General features: G+C 41.0%; 1 protein-coding gene across 3 annotated transcripts in view; it reads right to left on the reverse strand.

Annotated features, from left to right (window-relative positions):
- Nucleotides 1–16,620, reverse strand: part of LOC143931008 (mannose-binding protein C-like) — a 285,028-nt gene that overhangs the window by 26,893 nt on the left and 241,515 nt on the right. Inside the window, exon 1 of one of the 3 annotated variants that reach the window (XM_077455727.1) lies at nt 4,712–4,829. The exons of 1 other annotated variant lie outside the window; for it this stretch is intronic. The gene's annotated coding sequence lies outside the window, so the exon portion shown is untranslated. One more of the 3 variants, XM_077455728.1, reaches the window with a different exon arrangement.

Genomic DNA, 16,620 nt, shown 5'->3' on the forward strand with positions numbered 1-16,620 from the left:
AACGGACCCCTTTTCTGTTCGCACCAGAACTTTCAAACACCAGGAAAGTTCGGACCAGTATAACAAACTCCATTAAAGTCAATGGGACCCGAAAGTTAAAAATCTAAAGTGCCCATTTTGAAGGCTTATATGCAAGTAATTGAGCATACAATCATTATAGGGGTCCGGGTCCTGTATCAATAAAAAAAGTTAGCAAAAATTAATTTTTAAATGAACAGTGATTTTTTGATTTTTAAAGTGAAAGCATAAAAATGAAAAACTCCTTCCAATATAGTGCCTGGGGGGTCCCCTTAGTCTACCTATAAATTGGCACATCTGTACCATGTCTAGAATCTGCTGCAGGGATAATTGCATTTATGCAGCCAAAAAAAATTATTTTGCTCAGTAACAGCTGGGGAGCCAGTGTGCATGATGAGGCCACAATGTAATGCACTGGGAACAAGAGAGATTAGAGATTTTTTTTATATATTCTGGTGTCACAGAAACAAGTGTGTAAAAATTGGCCTTTGGGTGTCAGTGGTGCCTTATAGAGGTACTCTTGATGAAAGCAAGAATTGGCCTTGCTGTAAAAAATCGCAATGCTATGCACCTGTCAAACAGGTGCAGAAAAATTGGTCTTTGGGTGTCAGTGGTGCCTTCCCACCATAACCCTATAGAGGCACTCTTGATAAAGGAAGAATTGGCCTTGCTTAAAAAAAATTGCAATGATATGCACCTGTCAAACAGGTGCAGAAAAATTACTCTTTGGATGTTAATTGTGCCTATGAAACCTATACCAATAACATTCTTCCAGATGAAATGATTGACCACCCTCAAAGCTAGGCAGCCTCAAAGTCCTGCAGAGATTCCACATCCCAAAAAGACTTAATCAGTGACATCGGCATCAGAGGCTTCATAGCTGGTAATCCAGGACTGATTCATTTTTTATAAAAGTCAAACGGTCCACGGAGTCTGTGGACAGACACGTTCTATGATCAGTAACAATACCTCCTGCAGCACTGAATGTCCATTCTGAAAGCACGTTGGGCAGCCCAACAACTCAATAGAAAAAGTAGAGTACTAATGCGCTATCTAGAAAGTGCTTGACAGTCAATATTAAAAAGCTAAAAATATATAAAAAAAAATTGAAAAATAATATTTTCATATAAAGTGCTTAGTGGAAAGTAGAAAGCAGCTAGACTTCTATAGTGTTACTGGCACCAATAAATCTGTGTATAAATAATGAAGTAGCGCTAAAAAAAAAAAAACAAGTGCAAATGTGCTTAGAAATACACTGATTCCTCCTGAAAATGTGTCTTAGCACAAACAATTATTAACAAACAATTATAGTGATGAATAAAACGTTCAAAACACGAATAAGTCTGATCCAGTGAATAAAGTGCAATAAAATCCAGTGAATAAAGTGCATCACATCTTCTTATTATTATTCAATTAATTAGATTAAAAATGATCACATTTCAATATTTAAAGTGCATCAATAATCAGTCTAAAAAAATGTTCCCATCAAAAAGTACATCCAAAAAGTAGTTTGACAATTCAAGGAAATGTTCAGTCTCTTAATTCTATGTGATCAAGCAGAGATGAGGGGGTCAGGGATGAATAAGGGAGTCCAATCTAAAATACTGCTATGAATATATTCAGAATCCTCCCCCAGTTGTACCAGCCTCTCACCTTCAAGGAAGACCCCCACGGGTCAAATGGTGTATCAATGGACAACAGTGTGGTCACTTTTTCCTCCTTGATGGATCCAGGGCTTGTATAGCATGGGCAAACTCACTAAACAGAAGAAATGATGCCCTGCCTAATGACTGACCACCATGTCCACCTTTGCCTGTGGACACATTTTTTGCTGACCCCCTTACTGTGCCAAAGGAGCATCTGCCTCATCTAATGATGAAATGCGTCTGGAGGAAAGCACGTAGTGACGTTACCACTCAATCTTACTAGGAGGATGGGCTCTGTGTGTTTGTGCCGGCTGGCATCTTTTTAATATGCATGCAATCTTATACTTAAATGTAAGAGCATTACCTTGCTTTTTAATTAATGCAATTGTCGCAGTATCACGCTATGGTCAGTTTGCTTTCTTTTGGAGCATCAATTTGAGTATAAGAGAGGAAGTGATTTATACGATCCAGCCTTCGTGACATTCGCAAGCTAAAGGCCTTGGCTGGGTTATAGCCATCTGCCCTTTATGCTTGCCATCTGGTAAGCAGATATCAGTTACAGTGGTTGGGCACTCTCTTGTCTGTGTGTATACACTGTGGTGACATCAAGATTTACAAGTGTTTCATATGGAATTTTCTTATATAGTTTATGGTTTTAAATGGATTTACTGATTGAGACTTTTTTTAGCGCAGCTTCTCCATTTCCAATGTAAAAAGGTGTTTGGTGCACTTTAATTTGAGTACTCACACTACACAGACACTCTCCACGGATACACTATAGTATACTGCAATATAATGTGCCAAACATACAGTGGCGCACAGAATTATATTTTACTACAGTATATATACTACAGTAACTCACACAGAAGTAAATGGCACTAAACTGGCAGGAACACACAAAACTATATGCCGTTAAACTGACAGTAACACACACAAAACGATATGGTGTTAAATTGGCAGTAACACACACAGAAGTAAATGACATTAAACTGGCAGTAACGCACGCAAAACCATATGGCGTTAAACTGGCAGTAATGCACACAGAGCTATATGGCGTTAAATTGGCAGTAACACACGCAAAACTATATTACGTTAAACTGGCAGTAATGCACACAGAAATAAATAGCGCTAAACTGACAGTAACGCACCAAACGATATGGCGTTAAACTGCCAGTAACGCACACAAAACTATATGGCGTTGAACTGGCAGTAACACACAAAGCATTATGGCGTTAAACTGGCACTAAAGCACATAAAACTATATGGCTTTAAACTGGCAGTAACGCACATAGAACTATATGGCGTTAAACTGGCAGTAACGTACGCAAAACTATATGATATTAAACTGGCAGTAATGCACACAGAAGTAAATGGCGTTAAACTGGCAGTAGTGCACAAAACTATATGGCGTTAAACTGGCAGTAACGCACACAAAATGATATGGCGATAAACTGGCAGTAACGAACACAGACGTAAATGCTGTTAAACGGGCAGTAATGCACACAGAACTATATGGCATTGAACTGGCAGTAGTGCACAAAACTATATGGCGTTAAACTGGAAGTAACACACACAGAACTATATAGCGTTAAACTGTCAGTAACGCACACAAAACTATATGGCATTAAACTGGCAGTAACACACAGAACTATGTGGCACTGAACTGGAAGTAACGCACGCAAAACGATATGGCGTTAAACTGGCAGTAACACAAGCAAATAGATGGTGTTCAACCATCACTACACTGATGCTATCTGAACTGTCCCTACTCTAGCTATACACTAATCTAAAGATTACTGACACGGTCTTACTACACTACACTGAAACTATATGTCCTGTCCCTATTCTACACTAATGTATGTATGAATGACACGGTCTCACTACACTCACACTATCCCTAGACTGACACTAAACTAATATTCTAGACTGACAATTGAAGCAAAATAGCACAGTATAGCACACTAACTAACTGATAGCACTGAACAGAGCCATGTCCTATCTCTCTGCACGTCGAAATCACACTGAAAATGTCTGCCATTAAAAGAATACTTTTATACTGTGGGACGGGAATGAGCCGTGATTGAATAAAGTCATGATGACAGTGTCCAATCGTGATTCTGACAGCTTTCACCGCTTCAGCCAATTAGGGCTTGCAATGCACTGTTTAGCACCGCAATGCATTATGGTCAGTACTGGGGGGTGAAAAAATGGTCGAACAGCTGTATCTCCTCTTTAAATTGGTCATTGGTAAGCATATCCTTTTATATTAGTGGTCAGTGGGAAGAATGTCCCTTACATTGGTGGTCAGAAAGCCACACTTACGAACAGCTAAAAAAATTATTGGTATAATTCAGCTGACTTTGCCAAATGGCACTGGACCTGGAACTATGCAAGCACCATCAGATAGAAGGTCAATCAGTCACAGCTCAAGGAGTCCCAAGTAACCTCTGGAGGAACCCTGGTTAAGAATGGCTGTTCTATACAACTGCTGTGATAACAGACATTATTCTGTGTATAGCTAGAAGAATAGTCTTTCATATGGAGATTGCTGGGGGCCCCTTTAATGTTTTTGCTATTGGGCCTCACCACAAATATCTACATCTTTAGTCCTTGTGTAAGCTCCAATCAGCTCAACTTAGAATGGGCAAAGTACATGTTGATTTCAACCAAACTCAACCATCTAAAAAAAAACAATAGACTGAAAAAAAAAGGGTACAGTAGATATATTAATCAATAAGATGTTAATATAATTTTAAAAGTAATTTTCACTCTTCAAATCAGTAACATAACCTCTGATGATCCTGCCATGAAGGTAATTGTTTAAGCACTCTGTTCCTATCTCTTTTCACGGGCGTTGTAACCCCACCACATGGGTTGCATGGTCTACACTTGTCACTATCTGGAAACCTATCCGAGAAAATTCTATACTTAGTGCATGTCTAGTTGGCTACAGAGAGGCTGCAGGAATTATTCTGTGTTGCAATTACATAGAAATGCAATCATATAAATATCATTCAAATAGTACCCGAAAGTGTAATTCTACTCACCGACTTGAGCACGTAGAAATCTGAATCAGGTGTAGTGCAATAGCTTCAACCTGCCTCTATATATATATATTGATAAGATGACAGTTTATGTGCATAATCTAAATAAACAAAAGACTAGAAATATGTATAAACACAGTAAAATTTTGCATATTTTACTGTGTTTATACATATTTCTAGTCTTTTGTTTATTTGACATTTTGACATTTAACATTTGACATTAGAGTTTGACATTTCCTGTAGAGTTACTTTGTCATGGGTAATAAGGAGGACACCCTTCTGAAAAAAGTGTGGGAACAAGGAAATTGTTCTGTTCCTAACATTGAATGCATGGCATTAATAAGTCTAGTAAATCAGCATAGGTAACTAGATACTTTCTATATGGAATGACCAATAGGAGGAACATTTTCAGTCCAGTAGCTAAACATTCAAAATCTCCATTATGGGCTAACATCATTTTTTCCCCAATCCTGCCTCTCACCATGATCTAACCCATCCTACAAGACATTTTCCCCATTTAAAGGAAAAAGTAAGTATTTGCAATATCTCACATTACAACGTCCCAAGTGATTGCGGACTCACCTCTTAGCGGTGCAACCCAGAGTTTTTTTGGGTAAAGGACCCCAAATAAGGAAGTCACAATAGGACCATGCAGCTTAATCATGGGAAAATTTTAATCAAAAATTAAAGTACAAAAAACACTGCGTAAAAAACTCCACCAACACCTTCACAAAGTCTAAAATAGGTCTAAAATGATAATGTTGTCTGGGATAGATGCAACTGTGATCACATAGCACACACACATACACAGTCATACTAATAGTCAGTATATAACATCATAAAGCTGTCAGCTATAAGGAATGTAGTCTGTATTGGGCACTAAATGTTAGTAATGCTACTTTCACACTGGGGATGCAAGAGCGTTGGAACTATAGCGTCACTTGTTTTAGAGACATTTTTTGGCTGCTAGGGGAGTGCTTTTAACCCCCCCACTAGCGGCCAAGGAAGGGGTTAAAAGTGCCTGTGTTGCAGCACTTTGGAAGCGGTGCCCATTCATTTCAATGGGTAGGGTGTTTTGGAAGCACTGTACATGGCGCTCCCAAACCACCCCAAAGATGCTGCTTGCAGGATTTTTCTCTGTGCTTTAAGACTTAGAAGGGATTGCAATTTCTTACGTAGGTCAAGCAAGAGTGTATCAGTTTCCAGTGCTAATGATTGTTTATGCTTACTTTCAAGTTCACCTATAGCCGTGTCAGATTAGTAAGTTCCTTTTCCGTCTCCCTCTATTTGGCAGTGCCAGTTTTCATAAATTCTCCCCGTATTTTGTGTACACTTATGGGCTGCCCACACTGTCAGTGGTCCCATCAGTGATGTTTTCCTTAAAGTACAGTTTTATCGCTTCTGTTATCTTTTCTACAGTTGATGTGTCTGGGAGTAATGAGGAATTCAACCTCCAGTTGGGGGTTCCAAGTCGTCTAACAGTTTTGTGTAATGACACTGAGATCGGTGCATGGTCTGAGAACGTTTTTATGCCTATCTTGGCAGTTCGCAAAAGGTGTAGGTCTCACTGTGATAATAAAATGTAATCAATGCGTGTAAATTTGTTGTGTAAAGCCGAGTAGAATCTAAAATCTCTACCTGTGGGATTGCTCAAGCGCCAGGTATCAAATAAAGTAAGTGAAGTTAGAAGTTTTATTAATTTTACGTCATTTTTTTGTATAGCAAACTGGATTTGCCATCTGATGTGTCCTGTAGGGGGTTTAGCGCCAAGTTAAAGTCCTTGCAGGACTTTTCTAACGTCCTGCAAGTGCACCACCCAGTGTGAAAGCACTCAGGCGTTCACATTCGGGCAGCATGGGAAGCAGTTTTCAGGCACTTTACATGCACATTTTCTAGTGCTAAAATGCCTGAAAACTGTCTCAGTGTGAAAGGGGTCATAATTATTATGGCCCATTCAGGTCTGTAGCAGATGGATATTTAGGTGGATCACCAGATTGGGCTTGTCCTCATCTGGATTAGGAATGTATGCACAATAGTGGGACTGAATGTAGAGTAGCACAGGGCTGGAGCGGATAGAGTCTCTTGGACCTTCAGCACTGTATAGTATCAGTTATTATGCAAATTTATTAATACTGATATGAGTCAGTTGGTTCAAACACTCATACAGGCAGCAGTAAAGTGCACCCACACTGTAAGCAAAGTATGGGGTCGTTGGATCTGCTCACCCAACCAATACATCAGTATGTCAAATTTCTGGATCAGAGTAGGAGCGCATGGTCCTTGCAGATCTATATCTCACAGGGAATTAGGTTGGCTGCCAATGTTGGTACTCAATTGCTCTGGTCTCTCGCAGGGGTTAGAGCAGTCTGTAGTCATCTAGTCAGTATGCGTGGCCTGTGCTGAAGATGGCATCCACTGCCTCAATAGGTACATCAAGGGTGTGCCAGTGTGAAGCCACGTCAACCCCCCCCCCCAGTGACAGCAGGCAGGCATCTTCTCATGGCACCCATTGTCACTGTTTTGAAAATAACATGGCCGTGTGGTGCTCCTCCGGCCTGGACACATCATTCATTCACAGTCCTCTAGGAATGGGAAACTACAAGTCCTGAAATTCTTTGCAGCTGTCGACTCGAAGTTTCCATGAACTACCATGGTGCTGTTGAGCGCTCTGGTAGTTCATTGTCTTTTTCTGTTAGCCCTTGTACACACGGTCGGAGATTCCGACAACCAAATCCGTCAGATTTTGTCAGTCGGATTTTGTCCAACGGATGTTGTCCGAAACTGTTGCATACACACGGTCAGACGAAGTTGTCGGAAAATCCGATCGTTCGGAATGTGATGACGTAATTTCGTTACGATGGGACTACACTCAGGCTAGTAGCCAATAGCTTTGATGTAGGAATTTGATCTGAGCATGCGTGGCACTTTGTCCGATCGGAATTCTCTACACATGATCGGAGTATGTCCGATCGGAGCATTTTGTCGGAAAATATTTCCGGTTAGTTGGAAAATTTGGTCGGACGGATATTCAGATGGAAACAGTCCGATGCAGACCACACACAGTTGGAATATCCGACAAAACGCTCCGATCGGACACATTCCGTCGGAATCTCCCATCGTGTGTACAAGGGCTTAGTGTTTATCTTCTTGTATGAGGTATGAGCAGATACACTGTCAAGTCTGGAGGAGTCCTTTCCAGGCTCCAAATAAAATAAAATAAAATGTAAATGCACATGTCTTTACCTGCAAAAATAAAATAAATAAATAGATGCGGCGCTACCTAAAATACATAAATAATAAATAAAGCTGATATGTCCAAATAGGACTAAAGTGCAAATGGGATATTAACCCACTATAATATAAATGGTGAATTTGCAAATAAAATATGTATTATGCAATAAATGAGAACCTACATAAATATTCCAAGTACATAAAAAGATTCAAAATATACGCGTTGCCCTTTGAAAAAGTCACGAGGTGTGACGCAACGCGTCAGGGAAGGAGTTTGGTGTCGCACATACTACTTCCGGTTACGGCCGAAACCGGAAGTTCACGTCTGCCGAGTGTATTCCTGTGTTTTCTTTCATGTAAGTGCGGATATCTTTTATCTAATAAATTGTTACTAGTTACTACACATAAAAAACCCCTTGTGTTCTTCCATTCCATATTTACTGGATATCTTGGAGAAATTGGGAGGAAGTTAACTGCTTATATATACAGCGATACACTAAACAGCGGTAGAACACTGAGACTGGATGAATAAGGATTCAGCAGCATTTCTGATTACATACAGCGCTTTTTTGCCATATATTGGAGGTGAGAGGCTGGGGGAAATAGGTGGTGCACATAATAGGCACTGAAGTTTGCAGTGGACTGTCACCTCTGGAAATCACTTTACAATTTCTGCATGGACTTTGTTTTTTATTAGTTCATAATTATCTGTGCATGGTTTTGTGGACAATCATTTGCTAATATTGCATTTTTTGCACACAATCACTGGATTGGTTTATATTTGTTTTCACATATCTTTTCACGTATATTTTGAATCTTTTTATGTACTTGGAATATTTATGTAGGTTCTCATTTATTGCATAATACATATTTTATTTGCAAATTCACCATTTATATTATAGTGGGTTAATATCCCAAATGCACTTTAGTCCTATTTGGACATATCAGCTTTATTCATTATTTATGTATTTTAGGTAGCGCCGCATCTATTTATTTATTTTATTCACTTATTTTTGGTGTTGAGATCACCGTTTTTTGCTGGCTGCTTCCTGTGTATACTATTTTATTTATTTAGTCGTATAGTTAACTACTAGGTGGAGCACATTAGTATTTCTTAATATATTTACCTGCAAAAAGTTGTGCATTTATTTTTATTTTTTTCATAGGTGAACTTAGCCTTTAAGCCCGATATACTCACCTAAGACCCCCCACAGGTTCTGTAAATCCAACTGTGATGAAGTCTGAGATCATTGGTCCCCTACTCTTCCCAGTGATGATGTCATTCTCTTCTGAATCCTGAGTGACCCCACCACTGGACATCCAAAAGGAAATGTCAATGTCATGAAGGCACTGAAGGAGCCAAGCGGAAAGTAATCAGAAGAGAAACTCTAGGCTATGGCATTACGTGACTAAGTAAAAAGGGCATTTACTTTTTTTTGATACAGCAATCAGATAGAGGTAGGTGTGAGAAAAGAGGAAGCAGTGGGCAGTACCCCCAGTATAAAATGTAAAAAAATTTACAATGGACAATGCATACAACTGCCTTGATGAAATTACATCAGAAGAAGCCCTTCACTTCAGAGGCGATAATTACTACCTGAGTTTGCTGGTAATATCAGCAGGTGGTAATTGGCTATCCCCTGAGGGTGTTGGAGTCTGGTTGGAGAGAGTGTGCAGCTCAGTCATGCATGTGTTTGAGTGCAATCTGCTCCTGTTTAACCTCCTGAGGAGGAGAAGAGTTGACATCATGGCACCCAGGCATTTTACTGTGCACACTTTAATGGAAGCCCTGAAAAGGTTTAATCAGACAAAGGAGCTCATTCTTGCACTTGAGTTTAGTGTTAGAAACCACAACCCAGCAAAGTCACACAATACCTGGCATGACAAAATTGTTAGCGGTGCTCCACTTCCTGGGAAAGGCATACTTCCAAATGGTTGCTGGTGACATGGAAGGAACATCACAGGCTTCTTTCTCACGTGTACTAGAAAGAGTTCTTCGTGACTTCCATACCATAGCAGATACTCACATATATCATATGCCTTATATGCCATCATTGTGGAATTATATAAACAGTGGAGTTCATGCCATGGTATCCATGCCCAATGTATTGAATGCTATTGATTGCACACATGTCCACTTTTTCCCATCCAGTCACAAGGGGCATATACTGTATACCTCAATAGAAAGGCAAATCATCTTATCATTATCCAAGTGGTTTGTGATGCCGAATTGTGATTGATGTTGTCAGAGGTTTTCTTGTATCTGTGTATGATGCACAGGTGGGCAGGGTCTACTGTGCCCGTGCATGTAGGGTAACACTTGCGCAGAATATGCTTGTCAATGTCAGGGACCAGGCAGAGACTGCGGACATGTGAAAAATCAAGCATTAAAGCAGTTCCCTGACTTAGAGATGAACCTTCACTATGTGCCGTAATAAAGTGCAGAGTTCCTCTGAAAAGTGACTTGTCCCATGTCACTACACCCTGTCCCATGTCACTACACCCTGTAACTTGTATGTTGTATTAGAAGCGACATGTTGAGTCTGCACCCAATTCGGCATTCCAGCGTACCTCTGTTACCTCACTCCCAGTAGCAGAATGGGGTCCTGCTGAACACATAGTATATGCCTCATGCATGCTCTCATTCAACCTGCCCTTCCTATACCATGTGACAAGGCCATAAATCTCTGAGATGCTAGTCTTCTCCCAGTTGTCACGGGAGACCTACTGCTTGGGAGGGAGCCAGAACATTGACCCCTTCATTACCAGAGGACCAGTCACCTTACTAGGTACCATGCCTAATGACTGGTTGATTTTAGATTGTTCCTTACCTTTCCCTGACTCTAACTAATATAGCATAATGGCCCAGGCATACCTACACAAGGTGAGAAACCATATAGGCATTGTGTATGACTTGGATGCTGTCTGTGGCTCCCATTATCTTTAGCGCCATCTGTGTGCTCACAGGTGGATCTCTAAACCAACTACACGCTCTCCACTCTGACTACCAGCTTGACCCACACAGCTCCCAGTCTCAACACTCCCTCTCTTTATATAACTGGTGGGCCCGCCAAAATCAAAAGCCTAGGAACTAAGCCAAAAATGTTTTAACCCCTTTCCCAACCTGGGCCGGCTGTTGGAACTAACAACACATGTTTCAACTTGCCCATACACATATTCTACGATAGTCACAGCTGTAGATCCATATTTTAGGAGATTTAGGCAGGATATCCTTGTCCACCCTCATTCCAAAACTTGAATTGTTAATGAGCATACCTTTGTAGTTCTTCTTAAATCAAATACATATTTTTAGAAGACAGATCTTGGATTCAAATGCTAATATTTGTATATAAGGTCTGCCGGCTTAATAATGCTATTAAGAATTGGCTTGTATATTTTGTTTTGGTGACTTGCATGTTTGTATTCACATTGCAGACCATGCCATGGTTTTCTCTAGTTAATTCAAGCTATTAAGTTGATTCTGATAATGTGATCTCTGTGCTTCTATCCCTACAACTATACTAGTTGTAAAAGATACAAGCTGTAAGATCAGCCAACATTCAATTTTGCTTTCCACAATCCAAATAATATTAATAATTAAATCAGTGTAGCATGCCCTGCTCCCTTAAAGCACTTTTCCACCCTATATCCTTAAAATAGTGAATCCCCAATTCCTTAAAATAAAAACAAAAAAACTCAATATATAAGTAATACCTCCCATTATAATGCATAAAATAGCCAGAACAAAAAAACATTCCCACTCCACTCATATACTGTGACCTTCAACGTGTCCTTTCCATTTACAAGTGCATATGAATACAGAAAATTCCATTACATAATATATTTCACACAGTGCATCTATAATGTGAGATTTTCAATCAATTCATGCATAATTATAGTCCTTGGTGAACCAGCGTGTGAAATATGCAGTATTTTTTTTTCTTCCACACGTGAGCCCTCTTCTACACCATATGCTTATGGTGATGCTCTCATTCTGACAGATAATTGTCTAGAAGTGTGGCCCACATGTTGTAGCCCACACAGGCATTCTAACATTTAATCATATATGGGATATCCGCACTTCCATAAAAACTTCACACATAAATTATGAAAAATAGCAGCCAACACAATTTGTTTGATTCACAAACAAAAAGCATAAAAAGTCCACATTTGGTACTAAGAATAAATATTAAATGTCTTTAAAGTCTGGAAGAGGAAGAGATGAGATCCCTGCATCAGCTACAGTGTGAATTTGCAGCACATCACACCACAGTGCCAAATCCAATCTCCTTACCAGAAAGAGAATAATTACAAACATGTAACAGAATCTGTCAGCAACTCCAACATCAAGGACGTTCAATGGATGGATATGCATATGTGCTGTGGCAGCATCACAGGACAGGCTTACATTAATCACCTCTTTCCAAACTCAACTAGGACATCTGATATCCAAGTTCACTCATAACATTCCCCCAATCATGAGACCGGTGTCACAAACAAATGAAAAACACCACATAGTGAAGCCGGTAGAGGAATGTTAAGCAATTTATTAAAGGTTGTACTTCCATAAGAGTAGATAAAAATGAATATTTGGTTAAAAAGCAAGTGTTGCTGCGGCTCAGAGCATGCTTGTTTCTCCAGAGGCCCGCCTAACGCATTTCCTCCAATAGCACATTGTCAGAGGCGTGGCCTTATGACACAAGCATGCATATCTATGTTCATTCCGGATGTCGCATCAATCAGAAATTGACACTTGGAACGCACAACATATCTGTCCAGGCTTAAAATTTGCTCCAGATAAATTAAATTTGGGGCCTTTATTGATGTGCAAAAGTACATCAGAAAAATAACATCAAAATATATCTTCTCTCTTATCCCCCGAGAGGGAGGGATGCCATTGAAGGTGGAGTGAGGCACTCAGGATTGTCCAATGCCTCTCTTTCAATCCACCAGGGAATGAATGTACTTCCATCTAGCTTGGTATTTAAAGACTTAGTGATGAAAGACATCGAAAAATTAAGGATCAAAAGAGACAGCAATAATCAAAGGTTTAAAGAGAGTTGGAATCCCTGAAAAGTATAGAGTAGGTATGAGCTGAACACCCCCCCATTCGGTTCGCACCAGAACATGCGAACAGGCAAAAAATTAGTTTTTGTTTTTTTAAATTGTATTTTTTATTGAAAAATTTCAAAGAGAATATACAAAAGGAAGTATAACATCAAACAATTGTCAGTGTCAGCAATGTTACAGACAAAAGCAGAAGAATAAGCAAGAAAAAAAAAAAAAGCAACAAAAATGCAGTGGTCAGGCAATATCTGGTCACAAACGCACCCATTGTACTAATTCACCCAACATGCTTAAAAGAGTCAGGGGGAAGCGGCTGGAGGGGGATGGGGAAGGATCCATTGTGCAAGTAGGCCAAACATATGGACAACCCACATAAGAAGCATAGCCATCCACTGGATCTGGGATACGCTCATTCCCCGAATAGCCTATACCAGACTGAGGCAGCCTCAGGGTGAAACTCACATAGGTGTAGGGGTGAGGGAGAATACCAAAGGATTCCTGAGAGGGCTATAGGTAGGGGACAGTGGAAATACCTCACCACACATCTGTTCAAGGGGTTGAGCATTGCCAGGGGGGGCTGTAGGAAGCCCTGGGTTAAGCTGTGAATGGTCCCACAAGTCCCAAACTCGGAAGAACCTAGGCAGTGTGTCATGAACAGTAGCGATAAGGTGCTCCATTCTACGAATCTGTTCCAGAGTTTGTAATACCTGTGGGAGCGTGGGCGGAGATTGCGATAGCCATCTCAATGGTATGGCTCGTTTCGCTGCCAATAGAATAAAACCTATTCATTTCTGGGCGTTTGTGGATAGATCAGGAAAGGGCAAGCCTAGTACAAAATGGATTGGGGTTAGCGGGAGGGAGGTGTCGAAAAGTTTTTGCAGGTATGCATGGATAGAGGACCAAAAAGGTTGAATGACAGAACATTCCCAGAAGATGTGAAAAAGAGAGCCAGTATCCTTCCGGCATCTCCAGCATAGTGGGGAGACCCCAGAATGGTATTTATGTAGAATCTCCGGAGTCCTATACCAAAACATTAGAATCTTATAGATTGTCTCCCTTTGTTCTACACATCGAGATGATTTAGAGGCTATCTCCCAAATTTTCTGCCACTGGGGAGTAGTTATGGTCCGGCTAATAATCCAGGACAACTTGTGCATATAGAGGTGACTGGAGCCAGGGAGAGAGGGAGTGATCTGTAGGTATTTGTAAATCTCAGAGATGAGACAGGTTTGGTATGGGCCTTGGGAACATAGAATCTCAAAGGGGGTAGGTTTGTTCAGGGTAAGGGTGGGATTTTTGGAGATAAAATGTCTAATAAAGATAAGATAATAAAAGATAACGTGTCTAATTTGGAGATAGGAGTAGAATAGACCTTTGAGAACCTGAAATTTACGTTGGATGTCTGCGAAAGACAGAAGCGAATGAGTAAGTGGGTGTACCAAATTACGGAGTTGGAAGATTCCAGCATGCTTCCAGGGGAGCATACGAAAGTAAGATAGGCTGTCTGGAATGTCAGGGTTAAACATTACATTTAATAAGGGTGAACATGGGGAGGCCAGGGAGAAACGCTGGGAACATTTCTTCCATATGGAAAGAGTAAAGAGCATGGGACATAGGCAAAGATTTCTAAGCTGATGAATGGAAGTCTCCAACTCTGCCCAGACCATCGAGCAGGGGTGGACCGGGGTTGTAATACTCATTTCAATGTCAGACCATACACTGGACGACATCCTGTGTGACCACACTATGATCGGTTTCAAATGTGTAGCAAAATAGTATTTAAGAAGGTCAGGGGCCCCTAGTCCACCTCCGGCTCTGGGAGCGAGCACAACTGAGCTAGCTATCCTATGGGCTTTATAGTGCCAGATAAAATTAAGAAAAGACCTCTGGGTCGCTTTAAGTTGGGACATGGGAACGGGGATTGGTAAGGTTTCAAACAAATATAGAAGTCGTGGCATGACAGACATCTTCAAGACATTGATTCGACCCAAGAGAGAAATGGGATAAGGGTCCCATTGTCGCAAGAGTCGGTCAATGTCCCAGAAGAGTGGCGGGAAATTAGCTTGATAAAGACTAGAGTAGGAGGATGTAAGGTTAACCCCTAGGTATTTAAGGGAGTCAGTACACCAATGGTAAGTGTAGTTACGCTGCAAAATAAGGAGATCTGAGGGGGGAATAAGAATAGGTAAAGCTTCTGTCTTGTTGGTGTTGATTTTATATCCAGAGAGGGAGCTAAATTGTTGCAGTAGGGCATGTAAATTGGGAAGGGAGGTGTGAGGCCTGGTCAAGGTCAGCAGAATATCTTCAGCATATAGAGACAATTTATATTCTGTTTGGCGTAATGTCACCCCTCAAATATCAGGGTGATTACGAATAGCAGCTGCCAAAGGTTCCAGACAAAGAATAAAGAGCAAGGGGGACAACTGGCAGCCCTGTCTAGTGCCATTGCTCAAAGAGAAGGAGGGTGATAGATAGGAGGATAGCTGGACCTGCGAAGAGGGTCTGGAATAAAGGGCACGTAGGGCATCAACAAAGGGACCTTCAATGCCAAAGTGAGAGAGCGTGGCAAACATAAATGGCCAGCTGAGTCTATTGAATGCTTTTTGAGCGTCGAGGCTCAATATTAGGGCTGGGCGGTTTGTTTTATTTAGTAAATCTATCAAATCTACGGTGCACCTGGTATTGTCACCCGCATGTCTAGCCATTACAAAACCCACTTGGTCCTTGTGGATGAGCTGTGGTATTAAACGGGATAACCTATTCGCCAAGATCTTGGTGAAGATTTTGTAGTCAGAATTTAGCAGCGCAATGGTCCTGTAGTTATCCGGGAGGGAGGGGTCTTTACCTGGTTTCGTAATTACAGAGACATGGGCATGGAGAAACTGGGGGTCAGATATGGCGCCTTTCAGTAAGGAGGAGAATAGGGAGAGTAAGTGTGGGCCCAGAATCAGAAGAAAGGTTTTGCAGTAGGGCCAGGGGCTTTTTGAGTGGGAAGATTCTCCACCACCTTTGCCAATTCCTCAGGGGAGATTGCGGAGTTTAGGGATGGAAGATGGTCAGGAGAGTTTGGGAAGGGGTAACGATTCCATGAAGGAATTAAATTTCTCTTGGGTAAAAGTGTAATAGTCATCAGTGAGCAGGCAGTTGTACAACTTATGGTAGAATTGGCCAAATATTTTGGACATCGTGAGAGGGCAATAAGAGGGGGTACCATCAGGCTGTTTAAGGGAGTCTGGATAAGCTTGGAACGGCCGAGGTTTGAGTTTGTTTACCAGCATCATGTGGGGCTTGTTAGAGTACTCGTAAAATTTCTGTTTGGACCATAAGAGGGATTTATCTATTTTCTGCATATCAAGTGATCTAAGGTGGTTGCGTAGGTAGACCACATTCCTGAGCCCGGACACCGTGGGAGAAGAGAGCAAACTGTCCTCAGTTTTGCGAAGCCTGAGAAGAGCCGAGGCTCGCTGATGCGTGGCATCTCTTTTGAGTGGGGAGCTCGTAGCAATACAATGCCCGCTGAACACAGTTTTATATGCCTCCCACAGGGTAGCGGGCCCAGAGATGGTGCCAGTGTTAAGCTTAAAATAATCAGTAAGGCATTCGGACAGTCGAAC

The sequence above is a fragment of the Lithobates pipiens genome, unplaced genomic scaffold (assembly GCF_037356315.1).
Source record: "Lithobates pipiens isolate NorthernLeopardFrog02 unplaced genomic scaffold, aLitPip1_a1.2 Scaffold_25, whole genome shotgun sequence".
NCBI classification, from domain to species: domain Eukaryota; kingdom Metazoa; phylum Chordata; class Amphibia; order Anura; family Ranidae; genus Lithobates; species Lithobates pipiens.